This window comes from Phaseolus vulgaris, chromosome 8 (assembly GCF_000499845.2).
Source record: "Phaseolus vulgaris cultivar G19833 chromosome 8, P. vulgaris v2.0, whole genome shotgun sequence".
In the NCBI taxonomy this organism is placed as follows: Eukaryota; Viridiplantae; Streptophyta; class Magnoliopsida; order Fabales; family Fabaceae; genus Phaseolus; species Phaseolus vulgaris.
Window position 1 is genome coordinate 18,688,244 of NC_023752.2, and position 11,719 is coordinate 18,699,962.

General features: G+C 34.8%; 1 long non-coding RNA gene across 1 annotated transcript; it reads left to right on the forward strand.

Moving 5' to 3' along the window:
* The first annotated feature begins 9,834 nt into the window (after positions 1 to 9,834).
* On the forward strand, positions 9,835 to 11,258 carry LOC137825551 (uncharacterized). Its single transcript, XR_011083312.1, has 2 exons — positions 9,835 to 10,003; positions 10,921 to 11,258. It is a non-coding gene; the product is annotated as an uncharacterized lncRNA (long non-coding RNA).
* The last annotated feature ends 461 nt before the right edge of the window (positions 11,259 to 11,719 follow it).

An 11,719-nucleotide genomic window follows, 5' to 3' on the forward strand; every position in this document is an offset into this window, starting at 1 on the left:
TGCCCTCCTTGTAACAAAACCGCACCTATGCCAACCCCCGATGCATCACACTCTAACTCAAAAGTCTTAGCAAAATTTGGTAAAGCTAGAATGGGTGCATTAGTAAGTTGAGCTTTTAGCCTCTTGAAGGCTTGTTCATGCTTTTCATTCCAACAAAATGTAGTGTCTTTCTTCACTAACTCATTGAGTGGTGAAGCTAGACTTGAGAAGTTAGGCACAAAGCGTCTATAGAAGCTAGCCAAACCATGAAAACTCCTAACATCTCCTACCTTTTGTGGAGTTGGCCATTCTTGGATGGCTCAACATGTACCCTTTCTGTTTACTACAAATCCTAGAAAAACTATGCTATCAACACAAAAAGTACACTTATCACTATTTTCAAACAAACTATTATTTCTAAGCACTAGAAAAACTTCCCTGAGGTATCTTAGGTGGTCATCTAGGTTTTGATTATAAACTAAGATATCATCAAAAATAAACTACTACATATTTACCTATGCAATCTCTCAAGACATGATTCATGAGCCTCATGAAGGTACTAGGTGCGTTAGTGAGACCAAAGGGCATCACCAACCATTCATATAGTCCAAATTTGGTTTTAAAAGCGATTTTCCACTCATCACCCTCCTTGATTCTAATTTGGTGATAGCCACTTTTAAGATCAATTTTGGAAAATATGATTGACCCATGTAGTTCATCAAGCATATCATCTAGTCTTGGGATTGGATGCCTATACTTGATGGTGATGTTGTTGATGGCTCTACAATCACAGCACATTCTCCATTTGCCATGTTTTTTTGGGCACCAACAAGACAGGTACAACACAAGGGCTTAGTCTCTTTTGCACCCAACCCTTCTCCAACAAATCTTGTACTTGAGATTTTGTCTCCTTTGTTTCCTCAGGATTAGTTCTATAGGCTGGTCTATTTGGTAGACTAGCCCCCGGAACCAAATCAATTTGATGTTCTATACCTCTAAAAGGAGGAAGTCCTATGGGTCCCTCTTTAGAGAATATATCATCAAATTCGTTTAAAATATTTTTGACTTGAGGAGGTAGAGTCATAGTCTCAAGATTTGTGGCAATGCATGTAAGTGTTCCTTTACAAAAGATAAGGCTAGGTTGTTAAACAAAAAGCATATTTTCAAAGGTATTTTCAATTGCTTTGTCTTGTTGAATGACCTTGTGGGAAGGAACACTCTTCTCCCACACCTTTTGTTCCCTAAGGGTTTTCTCTTTTTCTATTTTTTCTCTCCTCATCCCTCTTTTGTTTCATTTGTACTTGATCTCTTACCACTTGGGAATGTGGTAAAGGATTAAGTATAAACTTCTTTTCCTTGTGGGTGAAGGTAATCTCGTTGGTTAGACCATTGTGCATGGTTTTCTTGTCAAATTGCCAAGGTCTACCCAATAAGATGTGGCAAGCTTACATAGGAACTACATGACATAAAACTTTGTCTTTGTAGTTACCTATAGAAAACTCGATTTTCACTTGTTTATCTACAGTTAGTTCCCCCATCTTCATTTATCCATTGAAGCTTGTAAGGTTTAGGATGAGGGACTACTTGTAGATTTAACTTTTCAACCAACCTAGTGCTACAACAATTGAAACATGAACCACTATCCACAATGAGAGAACATATGTTTTCTAAAACTTTGCATCTTGTGTGAAAGATGTTCTTTCTTTGTGTTTCTATGGTTACACTAGTTTGCTTGTTTAGGGTTCTTCTAATCATCAATAATTCCCCCTCTAAAGGATACACTCTTTCATCATCTCCCCATTCTTCTTTCTCAATAGGTTCTTCTTCACAACTAGTATACTCATCTATTCCTTTCAAAAACAAGGTTCTTTGGTTTGGACATTGAGCTTGCACATGTTCTCTTCCAAAGCATTTAAAGCATTTAACATCCCTAGTGCGAATGGGTGGAGTGAGCATATCTTTTCCTATGGGTTTGGGAGGCTCTTTTGGTTTTTCTTTGGATGTACTCTCCCTCTTAAAATCTCTTTTTGGATAGGAGTTAGAGTATGAACCTTCCTTACGACTTTAAGTTTTCCTTAAATTTTGTTGTTCAACTTTGATATATAGTTGAACCAAGTCATTCAAGTCTTGGTAAGGTAGAAGTTCAACTCTATCTCTTATCTCGAGATTTAGCCCACTTAAGAATCTAGCTATGGTGGTGGACTCATTCTCCCTAATGGAGGCTCTCATCGTATATAGTTCCATCTTTTGCCTATACTCCTCTACACTCATGGTTCTTTATTGGAGTCTTTAGAGCTTGTCCATTAACTCCCTATTATAATAGGAGGGAATATGGCGGCGTCTTAGGGCTCCCCTAAGGTCATTCCAATATTCTATGGGAGGTTCCCTATGAAGACGCCTATCTCTTTCTAAAGTCGTCCACCAATACATAGCATTCCCTTGGAAACTAAGAGTGGCTAAGGGTACTTTTCTCTCTTCACTTACTCTATGACAAGCAAATAATTGTTCTACCTTCATTTCCCAATCTAAATAGACTTCTACGTTTTCTTTTCCATGAAAATGAGGTAGATCTACCCTAACCTCTCTTGTTCTTTTCTTCTAGTTCTCCTAGGGGGTGGTTGATAATATTCATTTATCCTAAGACTTTCTTCCCCAAAAGAATCATGATTTTGAGAACTAGATGCATGTGAACGTATTTTTTTTTTAGTTTTGAGAGCTTTCATCCTTTTCTTTAGCCATTTTCAACTCTTTGATTTGGGCCTCATACTCCAATTGTCTATATGAGAGTGATTGAAAGTCCTTGGCTAATTGTTTTATAAGAGATTTAATGGACTTTATATCACTTTCACTAGATTTAGAAGAGTGAGTTGACATGACTAAAGCTTTGTGTTTAAAAGTATTTTCCCTCAAGAAAGAAAAGGAAAGTAATGAAGGTAGCTTTCCAGGAAAGAGAGGTGAGTCACTAGGACTTCTTAAGTTCCAAGTCTTTCCTTGCCAAAACCTATCCCTAAAGACTTCACACAATTCTTTTTCTAAGTAATTTACTTAGATCACAATTAAGAATGAAAAGTCAATTTTTATGCAAAGGAAAACAATGCATAGCAATTAAACAAACAAAGCAAATAAGCAATGAAAATCAAGTAATTAATGTAAAGCAATTAATTAAGCACAAATTAAAGATTGCTAACTGCAAAGCTTTAAACTAGACGTTTCCTATGGTGAGGCTTCTAGACACTTGGAGCCATTGAAGACACACTCACCGTCTACACGTAATTAATCCACTAAGTAATCAAGGTTGAATGTAATTACAACTCAAAGAAATACAAAGAAATTGAATTACACAAATTAAAATTCAGATTTCCTAATCTATGCACTCCTTGGCTTGTGGTTGAGCTTCCTTGTTGTGTTCTAGAAAGTGTATGTGTTTGTATTTGTATTTGTATTTGCTGCAGCTCCTTGCCTTAATCTCTTATGGTTAGACAATTAAAATCTTCAAAACAGTACCTACTAAGTTGGGATAGACTCACCACAAGGTCAATTCCACTTAACAAGCACCAATTGAATTTTATCCACCAACAATTTAGAGGTCAAGAAATGAAAGCAAGAAACAATTCAAATTTCAAAACAGGACAACAACAAATGGATTTGAATTATATGACACAACTTAGAAAGAGTTTTGAATAAATAGGACAAGCAATAAAAATAGGAACTCAACAAAGGATGGCACACAAAAGGAACCTAAAGAAAGGCACTAGAATTGATTAGAAAAACCAAAACAACACTACTGGAAAATTTAGGTTCAAAAAGCGTGACTTAAAATATTTATGCTGAGCTGGCTATTTTGAATTTGATTCTGAAATTTTAACCACAAACGATTCAAGGTCTTGGCAAACTTTTGGCGCTGGAATCACACCAAAATTATGCACCAATTAATTCTGATAAATTTTTCAAAATTCTTGTCCAACTACCGTATATTCTAGCGCCAGGATGTACACTTTTTTTTTGTTTTATTTATCATTTTTTCTCTATTTTGTCTTTTGATATGATTCTTTTTTTTCTTGCTTTTCTAACCCATCAAACTGTATAAATCCAGACTTTCATAATTTTTCTTCAACGTATTTGAATTTCATAACAAAAAACAGCGAGCACAGAATTTGAAAAGCAGAGTAATCCTAATTCTGGAATTAAAAACAGAATGAAGAACTTCTAAAACACAATGAAGTGAATGTATATGAATTTGTATGGATCTAACATACAAATATGAACTCAAACTAAAATGAAAAATGCACCAAAGGATCAACAAACACAAAATATAAATCTAGACTCAAATCAAATCAAGAAACAAAAATTATCAACAAAATCAACACTACATGGATTTGATGACAAATTAGGAGAAACATGACTTAGACAAAACATAATTGGATTCAGAAATTAAAATGACTCAAGACACATATAATGAACCGAATAGAATTGTAAACAAGACTCAAACAAACTAAAAACAAAACAGCAACACAATTCTATATAGATTCCTACACAAATGTGAAAATTAGAAGCTCAAGAACAATTTGAACACAATGCACCGATTGAATTTCTTCAAACAGCACCTAAATCAAATTAAAATGCAAAAAACAGCAAGACATTGTGAAGAAATTAAAGAACAACACGGAAACAAGAAGAACACAAGAATTAAAATGAAAGAAGACACTTAGCTCTTGTAGAACCTTAGCTCATGATACCGAATGATGGATTTGTGCCTTCTTCTTTGCGGTTTTTGAGGTGATTTGCGGAAGCTCCATGGATTGTAGGTGGAACAAGGATCTCACGTAGAGAGCTGGATTCCTTGGAGGTGCATGCTAAGTATGAAGAGTGAGTGGTGAGGCCATCTCACTTGAAGGTGACAGTTTAGGAAGATTAAAGAGCCTAACCTTGAGAGGTTTTTGGCAAATAGTGAGAATGGCACAAAATTGGCAGCATTTCACTAATGAATTAATCTTGAAAATACATGAGGTAGGCTCCTCCTTTTATAGCCAAGGAGAACTGGAAATGGCCAAGGTAAATGGTGGAAATGTAAAACCTAAAGGTTTGAAAGTAGGCGCCTAATTGTAGCTCACATGGGAAGTGTGACTAGGTGTGCTCCATGTGCTTCAATTAGGTCTAAATGACCGACCTTAGTTAGATTAGGTGCTTCTAGAAACCCTAATCTAACTTAGGTTGGTTTTTAGATGCCTACATTCAACCTAATTACAATTTAAACAATCAAAGAAAATTCCTATGCTACTTTGACAAGAATTTAAAGACTATGCTACGCTTGAATTTGGACAACTTGGAACATGTAGAGGTAAGTCTCTCTACCATCAGTAGCAATGTTCCAACCCTCTTCAAGCCTTTTAGCCATGGTCCTTGTAGTTGGCCCAATATGTCTTGATGTTTGGCTCTCCTTTGGGTTGGTGCTTGGCCCTCTTCCATCAATGGGGTAAAAAAAAAAAGTATCAAAGGGATGGAGCAAACCAAGGCATAAAGGAGTCATAGGCTTGCCAAAAAATGGCCATGAAGTTTTTTAAGAAAAGGGTTGTAGAAGGTGAGAAAATTTTATAACTCTAATTTTAATAAGAGAATAGAGAAACACTGCAAGATAAATGTTGGTAATGTTGGTATTTAGTGGGAAGGAGACCACATATGCTATTTAAAAGCATAATGAATGAATGTGATTATGAAAATAAAGTTTTAATATGAAAGATGAGACATAATGCTAGTTTACAGTTACAGTAAAAGCATAAATAATTTGTTGACAACCATAAGAAAACTTACTTTAACTTAACAATGATGATGTGCCAATTGTTGTGGCAAAGGGCAGAAAGGTAATATGAAAATAAGGGTGGATGAAAAGAAGGGATTGGAAGATGAAAAATGTTTTGTGAACAACCAAAGAATGAGTTGCGCAAGTATACAATCCTAACCAATATATAATCCTAATGTGGCAAAGATTGATGACATGACCAAGTTTCTTTTTGTCATTAGCATAATAGAATTAAAATTTGAAAGGTTAGAAATTATAAATGATGTTTTTGTCATTGTAGGAAAAAAGTGAAAAGGTGAAAGCGGGAGGATATGAGTTTACAGTGACTGACACTTTTTTGAATCTACTGCGCAAAGAGCGAATGAAAGGTGAGGCGAAGTGCGAATGAAACCACAAAGTGAAAATGAAATACAAAGGCGAGGAACGAACGAAACCACAAACACTACCAGAAAAAACGCTATTACCCATGGATTTCTTTTTGTATGTAAATTCAATTTATCTACTGAAAATTCCGTAGGTAATGCTATTATTCTTGGAAAGAGAAAGAATGCGGAGAAATGATACATTACCTACGACTGTTAGGTGGTAGAAAAAGATGATACAGTGGGTAATATTCTTAACCCATGGGTAAAGTAAAACACTTAAAAATAATTAAAAGAAAAAATACTATTTTTCGTGAAACACTTTTTATTTGTTTCTAAGAAAACATGTTCTTCTTGCTTCCTCTCCAACGAAGCATTCTCTAACCTAGGTTTTCTTCACTTCAAAAATGGAAAACCAAGAAAGGGCTCGATCTTCAACCTTGCATTTATGGAGTCAAAGGTCTTGATGAAGAGTTGGTCGTGCAGCGTCAATCCTAAGAGCTTGGTGACGGCCTGGGCTCCGTGGCTAAACGTGTACACCTTCTTCATGTACAACTTCATCAGTGCCCCGCACGTCACCACTATCAGCATAAATGTCGTCGCCAACGATGCCATTTACATTGTGATGGAAGAGGCCCTAGCACCACCTTTCATAAAGGGCACCCACAAGAGCGTCTAGGACCATAAAGGAGCGTCTAGGACAACCTTTCATGAAGGCAACCCAAAAAGAGCGTTTGAACCACAAAGGAGTGTCTAGGACAACCTTGCATGAAGGGCAACCACAAAGGAGTGTCTAGGACAACCTTGCATGAAGGGCAACCACAAAGGAGCGTCTAGACCAAGAGCAAGAGCGTTATGAATAGAAGGGAAACATGTCAAGGAAGGCCCATCAAGTGTAGCTTAGTTTTATTTGTGGTGCAAATAGCATAGTTTAAATAATTTTTGTAAATGTGTTGAAACATGCAAAGTGGTACTTAAAAGGCTAAACCTAAGTTTAATTAGAAATATCCATTTCTAATTAAACTTAGGACCAGCCCAATTTACACCTAGATGAGAGTAACTTCTAGATGCATGAGCACATGGAAACATTTTAGAAGCTTACCTCACATGGGCTAAAAACAGGCACCACTTTTCATGTGACCAACACCTTGAATTTGGCTTTCATTTGCATCTCATTTGGATTTCATTTGCTCATCATTTAGGTTACCATTTATGGTCCTCCTTAGCCTATAAAAGGAAGAGCCAACCTCATGTATTTTCAAGATTGAATAGAGTATTGTTTTGCTGCCAAAATTGTGCCATACACTACTATTTGCCTAGCATGTAGGTTTTAATCTTCATTTCATCACCTCCAAAGGAGCTGGCCGAACCTCCCTATTTTCACACTCTTCATGCACCTTCAAGGCACCCATACTTCCTAGGAAGGCCTTGCTCATCTCATCCACTGAGCTTCCGCAACTTTCATCTCCAAAAAGCAAAGAAGAGCTCATAGGAATGCCATCACATTGTCACTCTCACTTCTTCTTCATCTCTCAAACCCTAACTTTCCACTCTCTCAATTGCCTTCCTTCCTCTCCATGCGTGAGATTTCTGAAATCCAAATTGTGAGCACTTGAGAAATCGAATTCTAAAAGAAGTTGTTCTTTCTTTGTTTTGAAAATGTGTTGCCTAAATTTCCTATTTCTTGTTCCAAAATTGCAACCTAAATATTGTGTCTTCTCGAATCCCCAATTTCTAGTTTCAATTTATGAAACCGAAAGCCCTAATCTAATTTGTTGTTCTAAAATGAAAACCCAAATTCCCAATCTCGACTTCGAAAATCAAAAGTGAAAAATTCAATCAAGAGCTCTACAAAGGAAGTGGGGTTGAAGCCTCATTCTCGTCTTGCGCTTTAGATTGTGGTGTCGTTGACGAATATCCATCGTCGCGGCTTGAACTAGTGGTGAATCAGAGGAGACATTTGGAGGATTCATTGATCAAGTATTGAGAAAGGTATTGACATTCTTTCTCTTTCATTTGTGTTTGGATAATGTTCAATAGGTTTAGGGTTTTTTACGGCATACTTTAAATGATAGGGAATTCTGAGTACTCAAATCTCAGCTTGTGTTTTGGGTGGCTGAGATGGGATATCTCAGTATTTCATTGTTGATTGTGTATGAAATATTGTATGCAGCTTTGATGTGATGAAAATGGACAATGGTGTAGCATGCGTTTAGAAATTAAGTGTAATTGTATTTATATGTGGAAGGGGTTAGTGATGTGGGTTTATAAGCAAAAACAGATTATATATGTAGAAACATCAAAAGCTTTTTCTTTTTTACTTGAATTAAGTTATTTGGTTGAGTTGAAGAGAGAATAGGATACCTTAGAATCTTAAGTAGTGGGAAATTATTGTGTAAAAAGAACTAATATAAATTATTAATGTTAATCTACCTGTGTGCAGTATTCCTTCTTCCTAAAACCCTTATACTCTTTTCCTTCTAAAAACACATTCTTAGTTTTTCATTGTCCATTTTTATTTATTGCATTACTTGACTATATTCTTGTGATGTATTGCCATATTTTCACCAATTTAAAATAAGTCCAAGAAGAATAGGGTAATATTGGGTCCCTTCTCAGATGTATATTTTAGCTTCTTTGTGGCTAGCATCCCGAGTGTCTTCTAGTGTGTGATACTAATCTTTATAGATGTGACTGAATAGATGCTTGGGTGGTCCACATTCTCTTCAATGTCAAGATTAAAATGACTTCCTCATTTCAATATTGAACTTAGTATTATCAGGTCAGTACACAATATTAAGGAATATAAGGATGAAACTAAACATGGAAAAATAAATTATTTGAAACTAAAATATATCAAAAGAATTTGTACTATGTAATATTATCAACAACCCATTTATTAATTTTCTTATTATCTTATAAAAAAGTTAGCATATAAATCAAGGAAGAAAATTGATAAGACAAGATTATGAGAAAATTTACTATTATGTTAAATGAAACTACAAGAATTTTGGCTAAGAGGTGAGTAGTTCATCAACTTTTGTATTGTGTATTGTTTCACCTTCTTGACAATTAAGAACTTTGAATGATTTGTGGTTTTAGTTTCATGTGTTATGTTGAACGGTTTTGGTTTTGATGCTAAGTTAAAGTTTTGTGGAGCTCTAAGGAACCTGTTTTTCTTTATGTTGCATGTTATGTGAGCAAAACTTGGTGGTCCACATTTGCAGTTTGCATGACCTTCAGAACAAAAAGCATTTTTGAATGGAAGATGGTCTCTTTCTTCTTAGCCATTATAGATGTTTTGTTATTGGGAGACAATGGAAACGTTTTTCTTAGCTTGGATATGAAGTGACCTTTTCTTTGTTCTTCATGCGTAATATTAAACTGTTTGTAAAAGAGAGTCATTTTATCATCATTTCAATATTCCCTTTAATATACAATTGACAAGAAGAAGAAAATACAAATAAATAATGTAAGATAAGTTAAAAAAATAAGTCACTAATTATTCAAAAAGAGAAAATTCTCATACCTATTTTTTTCATGTTCATCGAGAAGCTAGTAGTTATAACTTTTATGTCTAAGAAGTGATTTCTTGTTTCTGAATGTGTTTCAAAACACACACTTAATCAAATTATTAGTGTTATAACCTTCTGTCTTCAACCGTATTGGCAATGTAACATGAGGATTTTAATTTGATAGTTGAATTTGAATTTGGAGCAATATAGAGAGGCACAACGACAACTATGATAAGCCAAGTTGAAAGAGTGTTATGCTTCTCTGAAATTGAACAGTACGAGCTCAGTCCATTGCATATCAACCACTTTGGTTTGAAGAAAATTTGAAGATATCAGAGTGATGTCACTAGGTAACCATATTTCAACTTTTTTTATTCCTTTCACTGTCTTAAGAGTTTTGGTCCTCCCAAGTTAAAATTTTTGGATACCAGTGGATTAGTTAAATCTGTTGTCATGGTTAAAAGGGTTTAGAGAATTTGGAAAATGAATTGAGCACTTATAAATGCTGGCCTTTTGTGGGAGGCATGCTCTCCCTCTATCATGGACTAGTGTGGTCTTATTTGCCATTTTGCTGACTTGGCTTAAGTGGTTTCCCTTTCATTAAGTTGTTTTGTGCACTCATCTTCTTTCATTATGCTACCTTTTTTTTTGTTGAAGTATGAAATAATAGGAGAAAATTTTTATTTGTTTTTTTTTCCTAACTTGCCTTTACTGAGAGAAAACTACATTAAAAAAATCAATGGATATGTAAATTCTAAAATGTAAATTTCTCTAAAGTGATAAAACATAATGCAACAATCAAGTATCATAGCAATTCAAAACCATTTTAATGATTCTTTATTTACATTTTCTGTAATGAATAATAACTTGTGGTTTACGGTTGAAGACCACAACATAAGAATGTACAACAAATCATAAAAAATCCATTTGAACTAGAGAATTAGGTTCATCAAAAAAAATCATGCACAACAAATTGAGAAACAACCTATCATTATTAAGTAGTTGACCTGATTAGCCTTGGGATATTGGAACTCAAATCATTATTATAGGTTGACCTTTTTAGACCAACCTATAATAAAACCACAAAGGTGGTATTTAAAAAAATATTCAAATATATTTCTTCTTTCAATTTGAGATGTTCTTTGGAAGTATTTCACACATGATTAATAGGAAATAGGAAAAGTTGTCAGAATTAATTTACTATACATTAGAATTTTACAACTGATTGATAAGGAGATTTTCATTTTCTTTGTTTTGTGTAATGCAGTTAGGTACCTATTCTCATTGGTTAGTATTGTTCTTCCTTTCCTTCTTTCTGATATACGAAGTGCCATTTAACAACAATTTGAACAAGTGTTGCTGCAACAAGAAGCACCAAGGCAAAAGGAACCACTAAGGAAAAGGAGCCACCAAGGCAAAAGGAATTACCTAGACAACAAGAAGATGATACTGATTATGCATGCTATTAGGATTATGTTTGTAGTTCTTTTAAATTTTAGATTATATTACAAGTTCACTAGACTTTTGAATTATGGATCTTTAGTTATGTTTCAAGTTTGTTTGAATTTTTTTTTATATTTCAAGTGGACTTGAGTTTATCTTTCATATGATGAGGACTTCAATTATGTTATGTTTGAATTCGAAATTAAATGTGTGTTCTATTTTATTTTATGTTAGGTGTATTGGATGATGTTTGGTAATAGATTGTTCAATTAATATATCTTGAATATGTTAAATTTATATAAGTGTTTAAAAAGACATTCTTTTAAATAAATGCATGAATAAACATTTTGATGGATATAGGATTACCTACGGACTGGTGGTCATGGGTATTATCTACGGACTGGTGGTCATGGGTATTACCTACGGACTGGTGGTCATGGTATTACCTACGGACTTGTGGTTGTGGATATTACCTACGGACTTGTGGTCATGGGTATTACCTACGGACTGGTGGTCATGGGTATTACCCACGAATTGGTGTTCGTGGGTATTACCCACGGACTGTTGTTACCTACGGACTCATATTTCTTAGGTAAATTACCGACGCCAACATTACATACGGA